This window comes from Pan paniscus, chromosome 2, assembly GCF_029289425.2.
Source record: "Pan paniscus chromosome 2, NHGRI_mPanPan1-v2.0_pri, whole genome shotgun sequence".
NCBI lineage: Eukaryota > Metazoa > Chordata > Mammalia > Primates > Hominidae > Pan > Pan paniscus.
This window is the reverse complement of record NC_085926.1, coordinates 75,777,591-75,791,547: the sequence shown is the minus strand read 5'-3', so window position 1 is coordinate 75,791,547 and position 13,957 is coordinate 75,777,591. Positions and strand designations below refer to the sequence as shown.

Genomic DNA, 13,957 nt, shown 5'->3' with positions numbered 1-13,957 from the left:
ATAGTAATACAAAGTTGATCTACAATGTTAGCTCTTAAGATCTTAGTGACTTTGGGGGAGCAAAAAGAGAGAAAGTGGTTGCCAGGGCATGAGTGAAGCTGGTTCTATTTCTAGGTTACACACGTGTGTTCACTTTGTAATAATTCATTGAACTTTACATGATTTCTTTGTACACATCTTTCTGCATGAACGTTATACATATATAAAAATTTAAATATTACCTATTTGCACAAAATTTTAACATCATATCTCAGAATAATAGCACTGTTTTGTATTGTTTTAAAGTGGGACATGTTTGCTCATGGCATCATCAGATGGATATTAATATTCCAAGGTATTTACTTATGTCCTAACACTTCAGTGACCTTCTAGGTCTTCCCATGTTTACATCAATTTAGTAAGTAAGATAGTTTTAATTTTTTAGGGTATAGGCCAAGCACGGTGGCTCATGCCTACAGTCTCAGCTCTTTGGGAGGCCAAGGCAGGAGGATCATTCGAGTCCAGTATTTTGAGTTTTTTTAGGATGCAATTATTATTCGGCGAAGTACTCTCCCCACAGTGAGGTTCAGCAATGCAAGGGCACCTAGTGCATAATATGCATTTGGTATGAGTAGAACTGGATTGAATCAGGAATAAAATGTGTAACAGAGGTCAGTGCAGCAAGGAAAAGTAGGTAATGCAGGTAAGATCAGAAGACCACAACCCAGGAGCAAATCTTTCCATTTATTTCAGGAACCCATTTGCCACTAGTTCACTGGAAGAGGCTGATTTAAACCATTCATTTCAGGAAACCATTTGCCACTAGTTCACCGGAAGAGGCTGATTTAAAGCAGCAGTTTGGGGGCTTGGTTGTACCTCATAGTCACCCAGAGAGCTTTAAACAGCACTGTGGCTCAGGTTCCACTGCAGGGATTCTGAATTCATTTATCTATTGCCTTTTGAGTTTAGGTAATTTTAAAAGCCTCCCTGGTGATTCTCATGTGCACCCAGGGGGAAAATCCCCTGGTTCAGGGAGAGAAATGCATTTGCTGCTCATGCATTTTATGTGTGCAGCTGTGATTTGCCCCATGGCCACTCCTGAGTTTGGGGTCTTAGAAAATACACTTGTCCTGTTAAAAATCAAAAAACAACTTCAAGACACACTCAGCTGTTTGGCTAAAATGCAACAGGAGAAAATATCTTCTCAACAGATGTACCTGGATGGCACTTGCTTTCAGAGTAAAAGGTGGTTTCAAGCACAATATAGCACTTTTTTCCTACAGGCTTTCAAGGCCTTTTACTATCATATCCTTATGAATCACAGGAATAAAAAAATCATAGTTATATAACTGTCAAATATTGTATTAGGAAAAAAATTAAGGGCATGTCTTCCATGCTTAGGTACCCTGATTAAAATCAGTTAAGACCCATCTGCCCGGTGTGGTGGCTTACACCTGTAATTCCAGCACTTTGAAAGGCAGAGGCTGGAGGATCACTTGAGCTCAGGAGTTCAAGACCAGCCTGCTCAACATAACAAAACCTCATCTCTGCCAAAAATACAAATATTATCTGGTGGTGGTAGTGTGCACGTGTGGTCCCAGCTACTTGGGAGGCTGAGGTGGGAGAATCGCTGGAGCACAGAATGTCAAAGCTGCAGTGAGCCACTGCACCCCAGCCAGAATGACAGGGAAAGAGACCCTGTCTCAGAAATAAAAATAAAGAAAGAGACCCATTCTTTCAGACACCCTCCTTCTTCTACATAAAACACGGGGCTTTTGACTGAAATGTTTTAAGATGAACTGAAGATTCTCCCATGATCAGGAGCAGTAGATGGGGGTTGCTCCCTTCCTGTTCTTTGAGTTGAAGCAAGGCAGAGATCTGGAGACTCAAACTGGTAAATACTCAAACTGGTAAATACTCAAACTGGTAAATATATCAATTGCTTTCTTTTCATATGATGTATTAAGCTATTCTTGCATTGCTATTTAAAAAATCTGAGACTGGGTAATTTATAAGAAAAGAGTTTGATTGGCTTATGGTTCTGCAGGCTGTAGAGGAAGCATAGCACCAGCGTCTGCTTCTGGGAAGGCCTGGGGAAGCTTACAATCATGGTGAAAGAGAAGCAGGCATCTCACATGGTAGAAGCAGAAACAAGAAAGATGAGGAAGGGATGGGCCACACTTCTAAACAACCAGATCTCGCGAGTACTCACTATCACAAGGATGGCACAGAGCCATGAGGGACTCACCGGGTGATTCAACCACCTCCTCCCCAGGCCCCACCAGCCACATTGGGGATTAAAATTCAATATGAGATTTGGAAGGGACATCTAAACTACATCACATGACCATCAGAAAAACAGATGAAGAATTCATGGTTTCTATTGTCCAGAAACTTTTCATCTAGAGCAAACAGATTAATAGCTGAATTCAGCATCCTGTGATCAGAAGGGAAATGGATTAATGGCTGAATTCAGCATCCTGTGGTTGGGAGGGAAATGGATTAATGGCTGAATTCAGCATCCTGTAGTCAGAAGGGAAATGGATTAATGGTTGAATTCAGCATCCTGTAATTGGAAGGGAGAAGGGAGCTGCACAGGGGGCCTTGGCTGCATTTGCTCCATTTCCCTTATGCTGTTCCTTGAGTTCCGATGTCACTACCTGAAGGGCTATTCATGGACAGAAGAATTATTGTTATTGTTGTGATTATTTCTATTTCTTTTATCTTGGTAAAAATAAGTTTTTAGCTTCTCATATAATTGTCCTAAAAAACCCTAAGAGTTTTGGTTAAGTTTCTTATTATCATGTGTTATAAAAATTGACAGGGAAGTGGCTAAAACAGATTAAAATTACACAAGCTCTAAGAGTTAAGTCTCTGTTGGGCAGGCTTAGGAAAGACAGAACTGGAAATACTCCACCAGCATGAACATCAGAAACATGGGGTCCACTTTCTGTTCCAGCCCTGCCCAGATCCACCCTCTTCTATGGCTTCATCTAGGTCTGGCCTCACCCTAGAATCTTCTCTCACAGAACTGATTAAAGGAGACCAGAGATTCGGGTGGGGGCTCCTGCTGCCTCTCCTGAGCTGGTGCCCACAATTTCCTAAAATGGAAAAGCAGATAAATGGAAGCAAATAATTCTATATTTGGGGGCTATAATTTCTTTTTCATTGAAGCCAGTGCTTCTAGAGACACCCCACCTAGCAATTTGTTTTCCATTCCTGCAAATTCAGTAGCTGCTCCACAAGGCACAAAAAGGTAAATATAAATATAAAACATCTCTCTGAACAGTTCACCCTTTTTTCTCTATCCCTCTCATCTGTCAATATAGCTTTTATTCTGCACATTTTATTTTCCAGGTAAATAATTTTTTAAAATGGAAGAAAAAATACAAATGCTAGGCCCTTCATTTAAATCCTGAAAATTACAGAAAACTTAGCACCCAACCCCCAGGGTGCTATGAGGATTAACTCACATCATGTAATGTTTCCTGAACATTGCTCTGTAACAGACTTCTGAACACATGGTATGTGCTCAATAAACATTGTATTAACTCACGTGTACATGTTTTCCAAATGCAGACTTACTCAAACATTGATGCCTTCTCTAGGCTTTCTAAACTGTAAAGAGCCAGCAGAAAATGACATGTTTGAAAATGGCGATTGGTGGCTTCCACTTTGGGCCAAAAGTATTTGTGTTGTGGTAACAGTGTTGGGTGTCAGGAGCTCTGTGCTGTGCCTACTTTCTCTAGCTGAGTGCTACTATATTGGATGTAGTGGAAAAAACATCAGCATTAAGAGGAGACTTTTTAAAGAAGCCAATTCATGGACCCCTTCCAAACCTGCAGAATCACATCACTAAGAGAGAGCCTGGAATCAGAAATAATTCATAGGCACATTGAAACTTGAGAGTCGGGCATGGTGACTCACGCCTGTAATCCCAACATTTTGGGAGGCTGAAGTGGGCAGATCACCTGAGGTCAGGAGTTCAAGACCAGCCTGGGCAACATGGCTAAATCATGTCTCTACTAAAACATACAAAAATTAGCCAGATGTGGTGGCTGGTGCCTATAATCCTAGCTACTCGGGTGGCTGAGACTGCAGAATCACTCAAACCTGGGAGGTGGAGGTTGCCATGGGCCAAGATGGTGCCACTGCACTCCTGCCTGGACAATGAGTGAAAACTCTGTCGAAAGAAAAGAAAAGAAAAGAAAAGAAAGAAAAACTTGAAAGGCAATGCTTAGCTAAGTGGCTCTCGGCCCATGCTTCCAGTCATAATCACACGGCCAGCTTAAAGAAATACCATCACCTGTGCCCTCCCCAGAGACTCTGTCTATTGGTCTTGGTGGGAGCATCTATGTGGTTGTAATTAGAAAGTCAAATTGTCCCTCTTTGTTAATTATATAATATCATATATACAAAAATTCTAAAGACCACCAAAAAAACTCTTAGATTTGATAAATAAATTTAATAATGTTTCAGGATGCAAAAATCAATGTACAAAAATTGGTAGCATTTTTATACACTAACGATGATCAAGCTGAGAACTGAATTAAAAAGTCACTTCCTTTTACAATAGCTACAAAAAAGGTAAAATGCTTAGAAATACAATTAGTCAAAGAGATGAACGATCCCTACAAGGAAAACTACAAAACACTGATGAAAGAAATTGTACATGACACAAATGAGAAAAACATCCCATGCTCATGGATTGGAAGAATTATGATCATTAAAATGACTCTACTGCCCAAAGCAATCTACATATTAAATGCAATTCCTACCAAAATGCCAATGTTATTTTTTATAAAATTAGAAAAAAAAAAACACTAAAATTCACATGGAACCACAAAAAGAGCCTGAATAGCCAAAGCAAATCTAAGCAAAGAGAATAAAGATGGAGATGTTACATTATCTGACTTAAAATTATGTTAGAAGGCTGTAGTAACCAAAACAACATGGTACTGATATAAATTGACACATAGATCAATGGTACAGAATAGAGAACCTAGAAATAAAGCCACATACCTACAAACAACTGATCTTTTACAAAGTCAACAAAAACATACACTGGAGAAATGACATCCTATTCAATAAATTGTGCTGGAAAAATTATATTGCCGTATGCAGAAGTATGGAATGGGACCCCTATGTCCCACCATATACAAAAATCAACTCAATATGGATTAAAAGACTAAAATGTAAGACCTGAAACTATAAAAATGCTAGAAGAAACTCTAGGATAAACTCTTCTAGACATTGAAATAACAAAAATAGACAAAAGGAACTCAAACTAAAAAGCTCCTGAAAATGAGCTTTTTAATTAACACAGTGAACAGAAAACCTATGGAATGAGATAAACGTTTACAAGTTTTGCATGTGACAAAGATCTAATGTCCAGAATATACAAGGAACTCAAACAGCTTAACAAAAATAAAAAAGATAACCTCATTAAAAAGCAAGCAAAGAACATGAACATTAAAAAAAAAAGACACTGATGGTCAATGGTCAACTAGCACGTAAAAGATGCTCAACGTTGTCAATGATCAGAGGAATGCCAATTAAAAACCACTATGAGATACCAACTTACACTAGGCAGAATGGCTATTACTAAAAAGCAGAAAAATGAGCTATCGGCAAGGATACAGAGAAAAGAGAACACTTATACATTGTTTGCGGGAAAGTAACTTTCTACAATCTCTATGGAAAACAGTATGGAGATTTCAAAATAGACTAAAAATAGAACTTCCATTTGATTCAGCATTCCCACTACTTGGTATATACCCAAAGGAAAATAATTTGTTACATAAAGAAAATACCCATGCTCACATGTTTATCACAGCACTATTCACAATAGCCAACACATGAAATCAATTTAAATTTATCGATCAATAATCGAATAAAGAAAATGTGCTATACAAGTATAACATGGAATGCTACTCAGCCATGAAGAAGAATAAAATCATGTCTTTTGCAACAACATGAATAAAACCAGAGGCCATTATTGTAAGTGAAAAAACTCAGAAACAGAAAATCTAATTCTGTATTTTTTCACTTGCAAGTGGGAACTCAATTATGCATACACTTGGATATAGAGACTGGAAAAATAGACACTGGAGACTCAGAAAGATGGGAGGTTGGAGAGGGTTTAGGAATGAGAAAATAACTAATTGGGACAATAAACAACATTCAGATGATTGTCACACCAAAAGCCCATACTTGATCCCTATGCAACATGCTTCTGTAAGGGAGCTGCATTTGTACTCTCTAACGTATTAATAAAGAGATTAAAAAAAAAAAAAAAGGCCTGGCGCGGTGGCTCAAGCCTATAATCCCAGCACTTTGGGAGGCTGAGGCGGGCAGATCACGTGGTCAGGAGTTCAAGACCAGACTGGCCAATACAGTGAAACCCCGTCTCTACTAAAAAAAAAAAAAAATTAACCGGGCATGGTGGAGCACGCCTGTAGTCCCAGCTACTCAGGAGGCTGAGACAGGAGAATCACCTGAACCCGGGAAGCGGAGGTTGTGGCGAGCCGAGATTGCGTCACTGCACTCCAGCCTGGGGAATAGAGGGAGACTCCGTCTCAAAAAAAAAAAAAAAAAAAGAGAGAGGAAAAAAAAACTTTGGCTTTTATCAAGAGGACAAACTGAATAGACTTCATAATTTTCATAAATAAATAAAGCAAAAAAATTTAACAAAAATAAATAAAAAATAATATTGTATTTTAAGAATGGCATAGAAAGATAATTTGATGAATTAGAGTTGTTAGTACTTAGCACATACAATATATTAGGCAAGATTCTAAGCCACTTAGACCTTTATGGACAGAATATGTAACAAAGTAAAATAAATAACACAAAGATTCATTGACAATGACAAATTGACATATTTTCAATCATATTAGGTGATATTAAAACCATTAACAAATTTACTGTTTTGTTTCATAATAAAAAAGAATGTTAAATAACTTCAATAAAAAGTTTGACTAATTAGGCATATAGATAAATGGGCAGCATTTTGACCAGTACACAGAGGATACACATTTTCAAAGACCAGACAAAATTATTTATTTATTTTTTTGGGGGAGAGAGCAGTTTCATTATCTGGGGTTACAGTGGGGTCCTCTCCCTGGGAGGTGGGGTCTTCCACTGGTTACCCCCGCCAGGGCTCCAGGGGGCGCCATGCGATTCAGTGCTGGGCTCCGCTGGGGGCTGGGCCTTGGAGAAGGCGAACTGTGCAGGGAAGCAGCAGCTGTGGGGTCCTCACCGCCCGCCCCGCCCGGCTGCACCCGGCCTCCTGGTGCTCCTCAGGCTCCCGCCGAGTCTGCGCCTCTGGAGGGCAGCGAACCATCCTGCCCAGAACCTTATCCTCACATTCCAGTTTGACGCAGGTCAGGCATTTCTGCTTCCTCCTCTCGGGCTGGACTTTGCACTTGGGTTTCTTCCAGTCTTTCCTCCGGCTGCTTCTCTGTCTGCCGGAGCTTAAATTCCAGCCTCGCAAATGTTCCAGCTGGGAAGGGCGTGTCCAGGGCGCTGTCCACACTGGTCTCCCGGAAGGCCCGCTGCACGGGCGGGTGCTTGAAGATTCCTCCAGGGCCACCTGCAGGCCCCGGCGCTGGCCCTGTGAGCTCGGCCCCTCCCGCGTCCCCCGCGCCCACCCACTGGGCCAGCGAGATCCGCAGCCCTCTCAGGCTTCCCCTGTCACCCCGGCCCTGCGAAGCGGGTGTGCGCCCCTTAGTTCTCCGAGCCTGCCGGGAGCCACCTCCTCCCCTGCCCCTGGAGGGGTGGGCCATGCCCGCAGAACCCTGGGCAGAGGCGAAGGAACCGGGAAATGTCCCTTTCTCCACACTGACCTTGGGGTGTGCTGGGTCCTCTCTACTCCCTCCCACCCTGCCCGCGCTGTTCCCTGGGGCCCGCAGTTTCAGCAAAGTTCCCTGCCGCGCCGGGAAGCCGTCCTGTTGCCCACTCTCACCCTTCCTCCTTTTCTAGCCCATTCTCTCTCCCCACCTCCGACACGACCCTCTCTCCTCCCGCTGTCCCCGGAGCCCCTCTCTCCTTCCCCAGCTCAGCCCCCTCTCTGACGGCTTCTCCCTCCCACCCCCAAGCGAATCTCCGGGTTCCCACGGGGTGCCCCCGATCCCCGGGGCCTAGGTCAACCAGACAAAATTATTTTAAATGGGAAGATTTGAATTCCATTGAATTCATGAAAGCAGGAATCCATCTGGTCATATTTTAAATAATTTTGAAATGATAATAGCAACTATCAATTTAAAGTTTAACCAGAATTCAGAATACCCACCATTTTACCAGAAAAAAAAAAAAACCTGTTATAACTAACCAACTAAGTCAGTAAATTTTCAGGATACAATATTAACATATGAACATCAGTTGCATTTTTTTACAGTAACAACAAAATATCTGAAACAGGAATAAAGATAGTTCCATTTACAATATTATCAAATAGAATGAAATACTTAGGAATGAGTTAACAAAGAATATGAAAGATCTGCATACTGAAAACTATAAAATGTTGAGGAAAGAAAATGAAAAATACAAAATGGGAAATATGTGTTCATGGATTCTAAAAATTAACATTATTAAAATATCCATACTACACAAAGTGATCTACAGAGTTAAATTTCTTTCAAAATTTTAATGCCATTTTATTAAAAATATAGAACAACAATTTAAAAATTAGTAGGGAATCACAAAAGACCTCAAATAGCCAAATACTGAGAAGAACAAAAAGGCTGAAAGCCTTACACTTCCTGATTTCAAACTATATTACAAAGCTGTAGTCATTAATATAGTATAGCACCTACATAAAAACCAATAAAACAGAATAGAGGACCCAGAAATAAACTCACAGATATACAGTCAACCAATCCCACAGAATGGAGAAAGGATAAACACATCAAGGAGTGGTGTAGGAAAAACTAGATATGCACAGAAAAAAGTGAACCTTTCTCTCATGTCATCACAAAATGAATTTGAAATGAAATAAAGACTTAAACATAAGAACTGAAATCATGAATCCTCTAAAAAAAGGGGGGGGGAACCTCCTTGACACTGGTCATGGCAATGATGTTTTGGATTTGACACCAAGAACACAGTCAACAAAAGCAAAAATGAACAAGTGGAACTATGTCAAAGTAAAAAGTTTCTGCACAATAAAGGAAACAATCAGCAAAATATAAAGGCATTATATGGAATGGGAGAAAATATTTGTAAACCATATGTAGGATAATATGTTACTATCCAAAATATATATCATACTAATCAATACAAAAAACCCACAGCAGAATTAAAAGCAATTTCTTGATTAATAATTGGGCAAAATATAGAAATAGCAATTTTTCCAAAGATATACAAATGGCCAGCAGGTATATAAAAAATGCTCAACATCACTAATTATCAGAGTAATTAAAATCAAAATCACAATGAGGTATCACCTTATCGTGGTGTTTGGATGCCTATTATCAAACAGTCAAAAGATAAAAAGCGTTAGGGTGTAGAAAAAGAGAACACTTGTACACTGTTGCTGAGGATGTCAATTGGTGCAACTATTATGAAAAACAGTATGGAGGTTCCTTAAAATTTTTAAACTAGAACTACCATTAATCCCAATTCGGAGTATATAGCCAAAGGACATAAAATCAGGATCATCAAGGGTATCTGCACTCCTCTGATACAGATAAATAAACTGAGGGATACATAATTTCAGCTTTAATAAAAATGAAACTCTTTCATCTACAACAATATTGATAAATCTTGAAGACATTATGCTGAGTGAAATAAGCCGACTACAGAAGGACAACTACTGCATGATCTCGTTTGTATGTAAAATCTAAAAAAGTAAAAAAAAAAAAAAAGCCATGGAAACAGTAGAACAGTGGTTCCCGTGGGCTAGGAAGTGGGGAAAGTGGGGAGATTTCCATGGAAGGGGCTCACCTTCAGTTACAAGGTGAGTAACCGCTGGGACCTAATGTACAGAATAGTGACTATAGTTAACAATACTGTGTACTTGAAATTTGCTACAAGACTAGATCTCAGGTGCTCTCACCACACACAGAAACGTATTCACTATGTGAGGGGATAGATATGCTAACTAGCGTAACTGAGGTAATTTAAAGACTACTGACATCTCAAAACACTCTATTGTACACCCTAAAAATACACACTTTTCAATTTGTCAATCATAGCTCAACGAATGGAGAAAAAAAATAAGAGTAACCAGCAGATCATATCTAGCCACAGGGAAACTCGATTTAAAACACGCTTGGCCACTGTTTCCAGCTCAACTCGGGAACAACGGGAGCGCTTCTGGCCCCTGGACTTCGACGCTCCTCCCGCGGCCCCCGTGGCTGGGGAAGGTACAGTCATTCCCAGGATTCCAGGCCGCACAGATCAGGCAGGGCCATCGCTGTCCCCTTGCTCTTGCGGCAGCCCCGTTAGGCTCCGCGTTTCGGGGCCTCCTGGCCGGGGAGGCTGCCTGTGGCTGCCCGCGCGCCCCCATGGCTGTGGCTCCGCCGGCCCCCGCTTCGGCCCCGCGCAGCCCCTCCGAGGCCGCAGTCCTCTGGTCCCGAACTCACGGCCTCGGGCCCGTACCCGCCACCAGCGTCTTCGCTGTGGCCGCTCCTCCCCCTCCCCCAGCCCGAGCTGGCCCAGCAGAGAAGGAGGGCGGAGAAGCTGGAACCCGAACGCGGAGCTGCAGGCGGCAGGTGCGGGAACGGGAGTAACTATGGCCTCGCACAGGACGGCTGCTCAGAGCGACACGAGCAACCGCCAGGAGCTCCGCACGCAACTGGAAGAACTCAGTAATGTACTCCGCTGTGGGAAAAATGGAGATAATAAAAGTCTGATGTAGAAGTACTCGCAGAGAACCATGCTCCTTGGTCAATCTCAGATTATTATCAGACCTACTGTAATGATGTTAGTCTTCCAAATAAAGTGAGTGACGTCTTCCAAATAAAGTGAGTGACTGAACTGTCAAATCAGCAAGATCAGGATATTGAAACTCCTGCTTTGAATTCTAACGACCAGTTATAAATAGAAAATGATGCTCACCCTGGTACTGATAGGACACCAAATGTTAAATGTAGACAAGTGGGTCATTTGCCTCAAATTCACAGGAGCCAGCATCTGCATTAGCAGCACAAGATACGTCCTTAGAAGGTTCGTCATTAGCTGGAAGTTTGAGAGCTGCAACAGAAGCGGGGCTTTATCACAGACTGGATTTAGTTATGATGAAAATACTGGACTGTATTTTGACCACAGCACGGGTTTCTATTAAGATTCTGAGAATCAAATATATTATGATTTCATTTATTGCTAGTGTGATGTGGAAAGTGGTCGCTATCGGTTTCATTCTCGAGTAGATTTGCAACCTTATCAGACTTATAGCACAAAACAAAAATAAAAAATTGAGAAAAGAAAGGATCCAGATTCTTCTACAAAAAAAATTGAGGAAAAGGATTTGAATTCAGAGGATCAAGAAGCCTTCAGTGTTGAACATACAAGCTGCAATGGGAAAGACAATTTCACAAATGTGAAAAAAAAAAGCCAAAATAGGCATTCATCGCAAAAATAATCCCCCAAAATTCACTGTTCCAGTTAGTGGAAATACTATGGAATCTCCTCTTAATGAAAACATCTCAATTCATTTTTAAGGATGAGAAAATCACAGAGACTGATAGTGAACCAGAAGAAGGTGAAATTACAGACTGTCAGACCGAGGGTAGTTATGATGAAGTCATTACCAGTAAAGGCAATGCAACTGCAAAAGATACTGAGGAGGAAGATGAGGAAAAAGTGTGGCCCTCATATATGAGAGTAATTGTCATTAGATCACCTGTGTTACAGACAGGATCATTCTTCATCATTACTGCTGTAAAATCTGCTACAATTGGAAGAGAAAATGACATGGAGCATACTCTTCGAATCCCTGAAGTTAGTATAAGTTTCATGAAGAAATTTATGTTGACCATGACTTACAAAGTTATGTCCTTTTGGATCAGGCAGTCAAAATGGAACAATTGTTAATGTAAAATGGATTGTTCAGCTGAAAACTAAATGTGACCCTTATGAACCTGAGCTTGGGGATAAAGTGAAAATTGGAGACACTGTGTTATCTTATTACATTCACCCTGGCAGTAATAGCTGTGTTGGATGTGAACCAGGGCATGATAGAGCTTACCTTTTCCTTGATAAAAAAGATGAATCATTTGTTGGTCCATCATTAACTAAGAAGGAAACTAGTTGGAAAGAAGCAAAGGATTTTAAAAATATATGAGTAAAATATGGTTTACAGAATACAGACTACAAAGATGATGAGATACTGGAGAATCAAAAATGTAAAGATAGAGCTGGAAAACATAGGGAGCAGATTGGAAATGAAGGAAATTTCCAAAGAGGTGATGCTCCTGCATCTGTTCATTCTGAAATTACTGATGGCGACAAAGGTCAGAAGATGTTGAAAAAGATGTGTTGAAAACAGGAGAAGGTCTGGGGAAGGATGGTAGGAGAATAAAAACTCCAATACAGCTTCGGCTCCGGCAAACACATGCAGGATTGGAGACAGACAAACCGTCCTCAATTAAAGAGACTCACCTTCTCCGAAACAAGAACAACAACAAGAACAACAACTGGGACAAAGCACAGGAGCGGTTTGCTGAAAACTTTCCAGAAACTAAACTTCAAAAAGATGACCTAGGAACCATTCCTTGGGTAAAGGGGACTGAGGAGTGAAGGTTAATCACAAAAGAAAACTCAAGCTTTTTTATAAATAGAGTTTGGAAACTCTTATTGCAGAATGTCTCTCCCCAAAAAAGTCAGTGGCACAAGAAAGCTGTGTCACAGTTTACCCCTTCCTGATTCAGAAATGTGTAATAAAGTGTGGTTTGCAGCTTTTAAAGAACACTTTTTAAACTAATTATTAGTGACTGAATTAAGTTATACAGTAAGTGAACTAAAGTTCACAGGGCACAGATAAGTTTATCAAATTTTACTATTTTATCTTGTCATTTACAACATCCATATAAGCAATTAGCCATATAAGCAAAATTCATATAACCACTTAAATGCTCATTTGTCCTTGTCTCCATATATTCATAGTAGTATGCACAGAAAATACAGCAAAAGAAACATCTAAAGTCTATAAAAATAAATCTGACAATATACATTCTTGTTTATGCCCTTCAGGACCTAGATGAAAAATATTGAGACAACATGAAGTGATGCATACATTTTCTTATATTTGGAATAGTCTAAATCATATTAAAGAACTAATGAACAGGTGACATGTCACAGAAAATTTGTCTTTTATTGTTTTCTTCGGTGAAGAATCTGAATTTGTTGATATATACTATACATTCAGCATTTGTATTTGGTTTGTTTCATAGCTAATCAAATGTTTATACATGAACAAATGAGTACAGTATTGAAATAGTCCATGTGCTGGCATTCATACTTTTTATAAATACCATTGCAGGCAATGAAGTTGTGCCAGAAAAATCTGATTTTGAGTACAAAAGGAATACTTAGCCAGGGCCTCAAGCTCAATATATTTATTGAAAATGTCCTAAATTGCCATAAAACTTTATAATGTTAAATTACTCATTTCAATAAATTATGAATTAAACAAAAAATACAAATGATGTCTTTTATGGATCAGAGAAGTGCTAATGAGGCAGAATGGCCATTGAAGCCAAAAGATCTGAATTCAGGTAAATAATTTTACTCATATTAGTTTTATGTTAGAGAAAACAATACTTCTGACCATATACTATTTATTGCAGTGGAGTATTTCAAAAATATGTACATAATATATAATTAATTTTCTAATGATATAAAAGTAATCACATTCTACAAATTATTACAATATGGTCTATTGATGAGAGAGGTGTTTCAAATGAAAAAACTTGGAATTTCTCATGGTGATAGATGCCATAGAAAATCTATGCAAAATATTTCACTCATATATGCA

At 39.8% G+C, this 13,957-nt stretch overlaps 2 pseudogenes; one reads left to right on the top strand and one right to left on the bottom strand.

Annotated features, from left to right (window-relative positions):
* Positions 1-1,021: 1,021 nt before the first annotated feature.
* On the bottom strand, positions 1,022-8,469 carry LOC117979696 (retinoic acid receptor responder protein 2-like; annotated as a pseudogene).
* Positions 8,470-9,909: 1,440 nt separating this feature from the next.
* LOC117979552 (angiogenic factor with G patch and FHA domains 1-like) lies at positions 9,910-11,783 on the top strand (annotated as a pseudogene).
* Positions 11,784-13,957: the final 2,174 nt, after the last annotated feature.